Below are 11,957 nucleotides of genomic sequence, written 5' to 3' on the forward strand. Positions count from 1 at the left end.
CTTGTCTGTTTTAGTAGAAATCAGACCTATCAGAAGAGTGCTTAGAACATACCAGACCCTTAATAAATATCTTTGAGTAAATGAAGCCACTGTCAAAATAGATTATAAATGACAAAGGGAGCTCTTCTCTGCACTGGGATTAGCTGCCAACGATGGTCAGTCATTCTGATAGTAAAAAATGTAGAAAGACGATGAGAAAGGCACAGAGGGAGTTAGGTGGCATTAGAGAAGAAATATAAAAATATGAAATTATCTAGGGAGAGGCAAACTGTGCAGAAAACTTAAGAAGAAAACTAAAATTTATTGTTACAATAGTACTGACTGTATTACACACAGCATTAGACCCATAACAACATAGTATATTATTCTTAATTATCTTAGTTGTTTATGACATAGATCTGACAGTTCCCATTTTACCAAAAAAAGAAATGGACTCAGACAAGTTAACTAATTAAAGGATGGTCACAAATCTAAGAAGTAGAGCCTATCTGACCAGCAGGGTATTGAAAACCAGCCTTGGCGACTGCTCTCTGCACAAGTTTCATTCTTATTAAAAGTGTTTTTTCTCCTCCACTACATTGTATGCTACACAAGCACACAATAAATATTTGTTGAATGAATGAAAGATCACTTCACGGAAATGCTTTAAAGCTAGATAAAAACCCAGTCGGAAAAAATATATATGTAGGTTGGTAGTGATTTTTAGTTTTTATTTTTTTCAAAATCAAAATATACTTGGTAGGAAAATAAGAAAACATTGCTTGCCAAAAGATTACTTGAGAATGTGGTCTACTCATCTTCCAGTGCATTAAGCCAACCTAAACAGAAAGGTGTTTTCAGCTTTGAAGAGTTGTTCTTCAGTAGGCAGAATCATAAATGGCCTAATGTGTCCTCTAGCTCCATAATTAACAGAACAATTATTGATCAGCACAAAGCACTGGAGATGTGATTTGTGTGAGAGCTTAGCTTTTTGAGAGCTTAAGTCATTATAGTCAGTATTAAAAAAATAAATTTCTAGTAAATGTGGTATAATTAATGCACCCATTTTATTTGCACATGAACCTAAATATCTCCTTCGTGCTAAATATCTCCTTCATGTGGGAGAATATGCAAATGTATTACACTGACAGGATAAAAAATAAATAGGAATTTTATTTTCCCTGTAATATTCCTTCTTATTTTTAATTTACTCAGACTTTTCATATATTGTGCAAGTTTAAAGTATTTCTCAACTTTTACTTGCAATTTACAAAGAAGAGTCCAGGTAGAGCATTTGGATAATAATCATAATCCCCTGAAGGTACATGCACTAGTGCTGGGGTGTGTTGCCCTCTTGACTCCCCAGCCTTCTCTGCTCTGCTCTGTATCCCTACAGTGGTTCTCAACCTTCCTAATGCCGCGACCCTTTAATACAGTTCCTCCTGTTGTGATGACCCCCAACCATAAAATTATTTTCGTTGCTACTTCATCACTGTAATTTTGCTACTGTTATGAATCGTAATGTAAATAGCTGATATGCTATATGTGTTTTCCGATGGTCTTAGGTGACCCCTGTGAAAGGGTCGTTCAACCCCCAAAGGGGTCACGACCCACAGGTTGAGAACCGCTGCCCTAGAATATCACCTGTAGGCTGACCTTGGCCAGCAGGTTTCCTACTGGGCTTGGACAATGGGGGGTACTAGTGGGAGGATGGTAGGAAAAAAAGAAGCAGACTATATCACTCAACGCTCTCTGCCCAGGAACTTCGGGTCTATAGCAACACTTACCACTCTTTGTACCTCCATTCGCCTACAGAAGAGATCTGCCAGGTGACCTTGACCCCTAAGCTCTGAGAACACCACCTCCCTTTGAGCACTAGTCCAAGGGTAATCGTTGACTTCTGGCTGTTAGTAATCTCTGGGATGCCTCAGTATCATCACTTGTTGTCTTCACAAGCTCTTCCGTTTCCTGTCTAGTCAATTCTTATATTAAATTTCCTCTGATTTAAATATTTAAAGCAGTTAGTGTCTCTCTGATTAGAACCAACTGACACAATATACATGTTCCTTAAGGGGCAGGACCAAGTTACAGCCTAGAACATAGGAAGAAACCAGGTACTTACTAAGTAACCATTGCAAATGTGTTGAGCAAATGCATCCTCTAGTCTGACAGTTCTCAAACTCCATCAAGTATCAGAACTATCTGTAGGGCTTGTTTTAACTCAGATTGCTATCTCCCCTCCCTGCCCCCCTGCCCCACATCCAACCTTCCCCAGGTTTCTTATTTAGTAGGACTAGGATGAGACTCCAAATTTTGCATCTCTGACACATTCTCAGGTGATGCTGATATGGCTAGTCCAGGAGCCATACTTTAAGAACTGCTGTTTTTTTTAAAAAAATAGAACTGCTGTTTTAGGCCTTGATACAATCCACCATGAATATACACACTGGAGTAAATATCTAGATCAATGAGCACTAACATTTCATATTTAAAGTATTTAAAGGCAACCAGGCAGGGACAAAAATTATGTGGTTATACTAGTTGCTATGACAGCAAGAAAAGTATAGTATCTTTGTAAGCTTTTACCATAAATGGCTATTACTAGACAATTAAGTCCTTTTAAAAATCTTTTTTTTTTTTTTTAATCAATGAATATGGCCTCACCGGCATGGTTCAGTGGTTGAAAGTCGACCTATGAACCAGGATGTCACAGTTCGATTCTCAGTCAGGCCACATGCCTGGATTGCAGGCTTGATCCCCAGGGAGGGATGTACAAGAGACAGGCTATCAATGATTCTCTCTCATCATTGATGTTTATCTCTCTCTCCCTCTCCCTTCCTCTCTGAAATCAATAAAAATATATTTTAAAAAATAAAATCAGTGAACATGGTGAAAATACAGGTGGTGAAATAATTGGATGTTAGAAGCAAGTGCACAGATATTTTATTTTTAAATATATGTTTATTGATTTCAGAGAGGAAGTGAGAGGGAGAGAGAGATAGAAACATCAGTGATGAGAGAATCATTGATCGGCTGCCTCCTGCACGCCCCCTACTGAGGATAGAGCCCGCAACCCAGGCATGTGCCCTTGACCGAAATCGAACCCAGGACCCTTCAGTCCGCAGGCTGACGCTCTATCCACTGAGCCAAACAGGCCAGGGCTGCACAGATATTTTATAATGAAATACTGAATATATGTTTTAAAGCAGAATATATATATATATTTTTTTTTCTTGGAAGTTTGAAAGATGGGAGGGCTTCTTACTTCCCCAGCTAGAACAGGCTGGGAGATGATCAGCTGTGATTAGAGAGGAAAGAATGCCAAGTTTCCAGTGTGTGCGTGCACATTTCTTTTGCTCATAATTAATAGCCCCTGTGCTTGCTAAGTTTTTGGAAAGCGGCTCGAAGCCTACCCAGGTAATACCTTCTGACAACGTTTTAAAGATCAGTTGTGTCATATGGCTGCCTTTTAGAGAAAAAAAAAATGTCAGAATGCATAGCTGTGCCATATGGCATCTCTGAAGAATCAGCCGCATTGGACAGACATTCATTGGATAAGGTCCCAAAGCACTTGGAAAAGAATGTAGTCTTGTTGCCAAAATGTGGCCTTTGTTAATCTCCTAACTATTATTGTGCAGAAACTAATTCATCTGTATTAATTATAAGCAAATTTTAATTACATCAGTAAAAGCCCATTATACCGATATCTGATGCCAGACAAGCCGTGTTAACTCTTTATAAGTCTCCAAAGCAAATACCAGGTTTGGGAACATAGGTGTTTTGTACTAGGCAGGGACTTTCCTAGCCAAGTGTAAAAATGCAGTTTTGACATTTAGGTTTCCAGTGTTTTTAGAAATCCCATAATGGTTTGCTTTTCACAGATGATATCAAAAGGCAGCCGATGCACGTACATTGTTCCAGGCAAATTAGTCCTAATGAGAGAGCTTAATTGCACATTGTATTCTTTTGCCTAAGATGTGAAAGTTAAGAAAAAAGAAAAAGAAAAGAAGAAGCAGCAGCAGTTTGCATTGTAGAGCAATGATTTGCGGTGACACAAAGCAATTTGGCAATATATAACCTAATTCTGCTAAAACAGTCATCAACCAGGCACTTGCGATGGCGCTCTGGACAATTTGAGACCAAATGTATACTGTGCATCGAAGTATAATATCCTTAAAAACATGAAAAACCATATCGCGAGTGTACTTTATGGCAGCAGCTTGGCCAAGAAAGCTGGCTGGCCTCTCCCACATGGAGACGATCTGGTTTGCATCTAACACATGGTGCTTACAGTGTGTGCAGCCGTCGGGGTTGGATGGCGTCCAGCAAGAGGCTCATCTGTGTTGGAATCATCTTTGAATTCAGTTTTACTAGCGTGTAGTTTTATTTTATTAGGCCAACCATCAAAAGTTTCTCTCCCTCCTGAAAACCTTTTTTTTTTTTTTGACTCCTTGAACCTAAAAAGTTAAATGGTTTTAAACAAATGGAACCACAGCCTGCCCTCCACTAGACTTTGAAGCTCCTCATCTAAAGCTTGGATTATTTTCCCTCTTTTTATACAGCAGAATCATTTTATTTTTATCATTATAATGGGTAACTTCTAGAAAGCACTCTCTTCTGTACGTTTTCATTGATGGAGACATGGCAAATAGCTTCAAACTATGTCATGAACATAATATGGGTTTAGAACTGACTGAGGAAATAGAAGTTGATGCACATTTAAGTGAAACAAGTTATCTCAATATTTGAATTTTTTTGTCTAGGAATTAGATATATTGAATAACTGAGGACTTGTCAAAATTTTTCTTCTACTCAGAAGGCCATGATTATAAACATCTGCCATTATACATATTTCATCTATAGTTTAAAGTCATAGAATTTTACAGTTTGGATCTGGAAAGCACCATAGAAGTTTTTTTAGGTGATCTCCCTCACTTTACAGATAAGGAAACGAAGGCACAAAATAAAATGGCTTGTTTAAGGTCACAGAACAAGATAGTAGCCAAGCAGTGATATATTTTTTGTCTCCCCATCCCATATCATTTCCATAATACTGCACAGTCTCATTCCAGTTATTAATGATCAACGGAGAATAGTTTTACCTTGAGCAATAAAAGCAAAGTGAAATAATGATCATAAACTGCAGAGAGTCCATAGATATAAATTAACTGCATTTTTTCCTGCCACTGTAGAGATTGATTTCATTTATTTGATAAATGTTAACTGTTAACACTGTTAGTTACCTAACATCTGTTTGGGAAGATGTTGAGGAGGGATGAATGAAGTTTGCATGGGAGAAATGGAGGCATGATATTATGTGTCGCAGGGCATATGATTCTCTAAAAAGTTTATCATTAGGTCAGAATTACTTTCTTTCTCCTCAAATTGATACAAAAAAAAAAAAGTATTGCCCTGGCTGGATAGCTCAGTTGGCTAGATCATCTGAATACACCAAGATTGCAGGTTGGATCCTTAGTTAGAGCACATACAATTATCAACCAATGAATGCATAAATAAGTGGAAGAACCAATCAATGTTTCTCTCTCTCTTTCTCTCTCTCTCCCTCTAAAATCAATCAATCAATTTTTAAAAAATATATTTTTATTGATTTCAGAGAGGAAGGGAGAAGGAGAGAGAGATAGAAACATCAATGATGAGAGGGAATCATTGATTGGTTGCCTCCTGCACACCCCTACTGGGGATCAAGCCCACAACCTGGGCATATGCCCTAACCAGGAATCCAACTATGACTCTGTGGTTGAGCCATGCTGGCTGGGCCAATCAAGTTGTGTTTTTTTTTAATTCAAGCTAAAATGCATAAATGAAACTTATCAGTTCTACGCCATCATTATTATAGTTATGAAAATAGAAAATTGACCCTGGATGGTTTGGCTCAGTGGATTGAGCGATCCATCCAGTGGGCCGGCGGACTGAAGGGTCCCCGGTTTGATTCCAGTCAAGGGCACATGCCTGGGTTGTGGGCTCAATCCCCAGTAGGAGGCAGCCAATCGATTCCCTATCATCATTGATGTTTCTCTCTCTCTCTCCCTCTCCCTCTCTGAAATCAATAAAAATATATTTTTAAAAAGTAAAGACAGAATATTTGCCAAAAACAGGCCCCTTGAATTTAATTCCTTAAAAGCACAGTTCCCACTGATCAGTATTCTTCCTATCCCATAGGAAAAGTTTTCTTGTTAATCAACTGACATCTGAAATATGTGAAAATCAACGATAGAAAAATGTGACTTATGCCTTGAGAATAACTTTAGTTTTATTTCACATGTTGCTCACAATATCCCCTCCCCTCATCCACCATCTCCCTCCTCTTTGGTCTGTCCCACATGGCGACTTACAATTGGACCTTGGAAAGTTGAGAGCTAAGCCAAAAGCAGCAAGAAAACACTGTGAAACTGGCAGGATTCGTTGTGGAAGGAGCCAGAGCATCTGCTTGCGAGCGGGGCTATGAAACAACCACAAGGGGAAGGAAGGCTATTTGGGCCATGAGCAGCCAAGGAGCAAAAGCCACAGGAACCAGATTAAAAGTCTGAAAAGACTTGGAACCCTCGGTAAAGGATCAGTTGAAACAGTGGTAACGTCAGGGTTGGCATATGGAACCATTTGAGGGGTGATGGTAGTCAACCAATGAAATCCTACACAGACTTTGGGGTAAGAATGGCTAGAAACAAGGAAAGCAGGGGTCTGAAGCACCTATCCTAGGACCTGTGGGAGGAATAAACAGAGGTAACCAGAGGCAACAAAGCCGATGAATCTGTCACATATTTTTTAATATATTTTTATTGATTTCAGAGAGGAAGGGAGAAGGAGAGAAAGAGCTAGAAACATCAATGATGAGAGGGAATCATTGGCTGCCTCCTGCACACCCCTACTTGGGATCAAAGCAGCGCCCCAGGCATGTGCCCTTGACTGGAATCCAACCCAGGACCTTCAGTCTGCAGGTGACGCTCTATCCACTGAGCCAAACAGGCTAGGGCCGAATATGTTATTAATGTAGAGATTGTATAAAGAGGATCCTGCATCAATAGCCATGGATACCAATCTAAGTAAGACTAGAGGCCTGTTGCACGAAGAGATTCGTGCAATAGGCCTTCCCTTCTCCTGGCTGCAGGCACCAGTTTTCCTCCGGCATCCGGGACCCAGGCCTTCGCTCTGGCTGGAGCCGCCTTCCATCCTCCGTCTTCCCGGCCCTGGCCGGAACCGCCTTCTGTCTTCCATCTTCACTGCTCCGGCTCACCTTCAGTCTTCGCTCCGCCACTTGGAGCCTACGTATGCAAATTAACCACCATCTTTGTTGGTGGTTAATTTGCATATCGCGCTGATTAGCCAATGGGAGGCATAGCGAAGGTTCGGTCAATTACCCTGTTCGTCTATTATTAGATAGTATGTAGATCTTTGCCCTAGCTGGTTTGGCTCAGTGGATAGAGCATTGGCCTGCAGACTAGAGGGTCCTGGGTTCCAATTCCAGTCAAGGGCACATGCTTGGGGTGTGGGCTCGATCCTCAGTAGGGGGCATGGAGGAGGCAGCCGATCAATGATTCTTGCTCATCATTGATGTTTCTATCTCTATCTCCCTCTCCCTTCCTCTCTGAAATCAATAAAAACATATTTTTAAAAAATGATATAAAGCTTTCTTTTTATGTCAAACTGTTAAATGTCCTCAGTGTCCTTAAATAAGTCATTTTCAGGGGTCTGCTATGCTTCTGTTTCTTCTGACTTAGCTTCTTCTTTGTACTCAAATATGAAGTATATTCAATATAACACCTCACTAACCCTAAAAGCAACTTTGCCTTGTTCTGTAATGATTTTCATAGATCACATTCACATGTCATTTCCCTGTGTATTCATGAAAGGAGTGGAAACATCACCATTGATGTTTCCATCTCTCTTTCCCTCTCCCTTCCTCTCTGAAAAAAATAAAAACATCCTGTCTTCTTTTGGAGACTAGCTGTTTCTCACTGGGTATAGCCTCAGGTTGGAAGTACTATGCTCTCACCTAGTCAAGAGATAGACATGCAACCTAAGCACACACACCTCTTCATTTGCATGGGCAGGTATTTGAGTAGAGTAATATGAGGAGAGAGGGGAAAACACATTTGGAGCATGTTCATTACTGCAGCAGCAGCCTTTTAAGACTCTCACTTGTGTCCTGCTCTTGCCCCTCAAGTATTGACTGGATACTTGTCATTTTCTTTGAGTGGTTCTTCAACTTTCCCTTCAATTCTTTGAGATGCATTATTACATTCCAGTAAGTAAATTTCTCAAGATGGAAGCAGGATCCAGGCCCGGTCTATTTTTTTTTTTTTTAAATATGTTTTTATTGAATTTAGAAAGAGAGGTGAAGGGAGAGGGGAAGAAAGAGAGAAATATTGATGTGAGAAAGATACATTGATCGGTTTCCTACTATGTGCCCTCTACTAGGGATCGAGCCAACAACCTAAGCATGTGCCCTGACTGGGAATCAAACAGGCCACCTTATGGTGCACGGGATGATGCTCAACCACCTGGCCACACCAGGCAGGGCGTGCCCAGTCTATTTAATTCCAATATACTACATGGTCCCCTTCTATAGTCAGGTAGAAATTGATCACCAAAATTATTTAGTATATTTTTAAGTAGCTCAATTGCTTAGAAAATTTGGTTATTATCTACCTCATACCTGTAGTGTTTGTTTCAGAAATACTTTTTTTAAAAAATATGTCTTTATTGGTTTGAGAGAGAAAGGAAATATATGATGTGAGAGAGAGACATTGATTGGTTGCCTCCCATAGGCACCCGGACTCGGATTGAACCCACGACCTGGACCTGTGCCCTGACCAGGAATTGAATCGGCACCTTTTCAGTGCACAGGATGACATTCAACCAACTGAGCCACACTGGTCAGAAATTCTTCAGTTTCTATCAACACCCTAATGACTAATTCTCTTATTTCCCATAGGTGAGTTCATTCTCTCTGATTTGGTCTTCTTGTACCCCTAGTCTAACTGGTGAAGAGGAAGGTAACAACACATTATTTGGTACAAAATCAAATAATATCGTTGATAGAACAAAATAATGAAAAACAACAGCCTCCTATTTTGATAAATCTAAAAAAGAACAATATATCATTCTATAATTCTCTAGAGAGAAAAAATATAGATTTAAAATTTTTTTTTAGTAATGCTTGAATTGTTGAAAAGAAAGGAGAAATCCTAAGTCTTTCTCAAAGAGTTTGGACCTTCCCTTTAACTTAAGTAGATATTAAGTACATATGTGAGATGATGGATAAATCCTCCATTTCTTTACTGCACTAAAATTGGTACATAAGCCATGCCATTTCCTTCTTAAATTTCAGGATTTATTAAAGATAGTCACAAATATAAGACCTCTCTCTCTCTTTCAGCTCAATCCCTTCACCACCATTCTTCCTGTCCCCCACATATGGCCCTTTTTTTTTTTTCAAGATTCAGAAGCTGAGAAATTCTGAATAAATATTTACTATTTAAAAAAATAATAATGTCTTGTGGGTTTGTATTTATGAATGTGTTCATGTATATATAGTGTATGTGTATGTACACACATATATATATATATATTATATCTTTATCTATATATTAAAACTCAAAAGCAATAGCATATAATGCAGTTAAATAAGGTTTCTCAGATATTTGACTTATTTGAGAAGAGGTAAGTCAATCAAGGATAATGTGTAATTTCCAGAAAAATAAATCTTAAGATGATAAATGAGTATATAAACTATCAACTAGTAGTGGAAAAATTTTAAAAAAGAGTCAAAGTTTAAGAATATTATTAATCAGAGTAGTGTAACCACTGTAACAGGTCACCTCCAAATCTCAGTAATTTCGCAAGAAATAAAAAACCTCAGTAATTTAACACTCAATATTTTAACTCTAATGATACCGTCCAATGAAATTAATGGGGTTAGGAGTGGGGATATTGGGTGATGCTCCTTATATTCATGAAAGGAGCCAGATTGCTCCCATCAATGCTACTTCAACCTGTAACCTCCAAAGTTACCACAGAAACAAAACAAACAAATAAAAATACCAGATGCTGAAGCCCGGGAGATTTGTATAATTCAGCTCTGGGAGTGATGTATATCATTCCTACTCATATTTCATTAACCAGAACTCAGTCCCAGACCCCCTACCTATCTACAGGGGCCTGGGAAATGTTGTTTAGTTGTGTGTCTGGGAAGAATGTAAAAACTATTTTTTAATCTTCGCCCGAGGATATTTTTCTATTGATTTTTAGAGAGAGTGGAAGAGAGAGGGAAAGACAGAGAGGAATATCGATGTGAGAGAAACACATCGATTGGTTGCCTCTTGCAGGCGCCCCGACCAGGGCCTGGCCAGGGAGGAACCTACAACCGAAGTATGTGCCCTTAACCAGAACCAAACCCGGAACCCTTCGGTCTGCAGGCTGATGCTCTGTGACTGAGCCAACCAGGCTAAGCTAAAACAATTTTTTTAGCACATGATATTGTATTTGCTGCCAAAGACTAGGTGAGGCCATGAGGGATAATGGTTATGAAAAACTCGTAAGGTGAATTTAAATACTCTCAAGTCAATTTTGAAAATGTAATCACCACTTTCTAAAATTGTGTTTTTACAATCATTACAATAATGTAATCTTTTTTTAAATATGTTTATTTCTAAGTGCTAGCATGTATATTTTCAAGAGTCTATATGCTAGGTAACATCTCAGAATATATTTGAGGCTCTTACATTTTTCCCTAGAAAAGGCACTTTAACTAGAATAGTAAAATAGCACCAAATACAAGTATTTGTTACTTGAAGGAAAATAAATAACATCATAGTGGTTGAAAAGTATAAAAATAGAAAAAAAAAACAATTGTGTTAAAAGTATATACACAAATAGGATATATATCCTCTATGTTTCTTACCTATACCTACCTCATACAGTTATCGGAGAATATCCAGGGGCCCTAAAGCCTTATATTTGTGAATGAATGAGCCTACCCCAGGGGAAAATAATAGACTCTTTATGTACGTGTCTCACACAGTTAGAGAGAACAAAAGGAGATTGAGGAAATCAGAAAGGCTTTCCCTACCCGCAAAGTAGGTGTTTTGAAGGGCGGATTCCCTCCTTAAGCTAAGGCTTAAGCCTTGAAACATATTCATGTTGGGTGGGATGTGCTGGCTTGTGCCCTACCCAGAGGTGTGGTGACCGTGAAAAGTCAAGATAATGCTCACATTTGCATTACTTTGCTATTTTTTCCTAAACACCTGGGCAGAGATGATTTGGACCTTTGTTCCTTTCTTTTCTTTCTTTTCTCATTCATTCTTTACTTCTTTTTTCTCTCCCTTTTTCAATCTTTTAGAAATCTCTTTCATTGAAAGCGTAAATAATTTTAAGAACTTTTAAGTTAGATGTCCTCTTCCTTAAGAAGGCCATTCCTTCCCTGGAATAACCTTGAGATGTGTTATTGGTTGGTTGGTTGGTTTGTTTTCTGCCAAGGTTAGCAGCCACGGAGTTAGAAATTGTTTTAGCAGCATTCTGTCAACTCCCATTTAAGGAAGTAGAGACAGTTTTCAGGGATCCAAGTGTTGAGATTCCCGACCCCACAGAGAGAGCTCGGATTGCAGCAGACTGCCAAGGCCTTTTGCTGTTTGATTCCAGGCAGGCTAGCTCATAGAACTCGGTATCAGTGGGATGATCTCGGAGATTCTTTCGACTATTTTTCTCCTGAGAAGTTTAGGAGAAGAGAAACACTGCTTTTTACCAACCCTGATCCCAGAGACTTCAACTGTAACTTCTAGAGGGTAGGGGAAGCCCTGGAGACTACACTAGACTTACGTTAGCCCAGACCACCAGGGTTCAAATCCTGCTTCTGTGATTTATGTGATGTGAGTGCTGTAGGTAGTTTAGACAAGAGCAGAGAAAGAAGGATGGGCCAGGTACAGAAGGTGCCTAGCAACAGACAATCAATTGTAGGGTAG

This window comes from Myotis brandtii, unplaced genomic scaffold, assembly GCF_000412655.1.
Source record: "Myotis brandtii unplaced genomic scaffold, ASM41265v1 scaffold232, whole genome shotgun sequence".
Taxonomy (NCBI): Eukaryota; Metazoa; Chordata; class Mammalia; order Chiroptera; family Vespertilionidae; genus Myotis; species Myotis brandtii.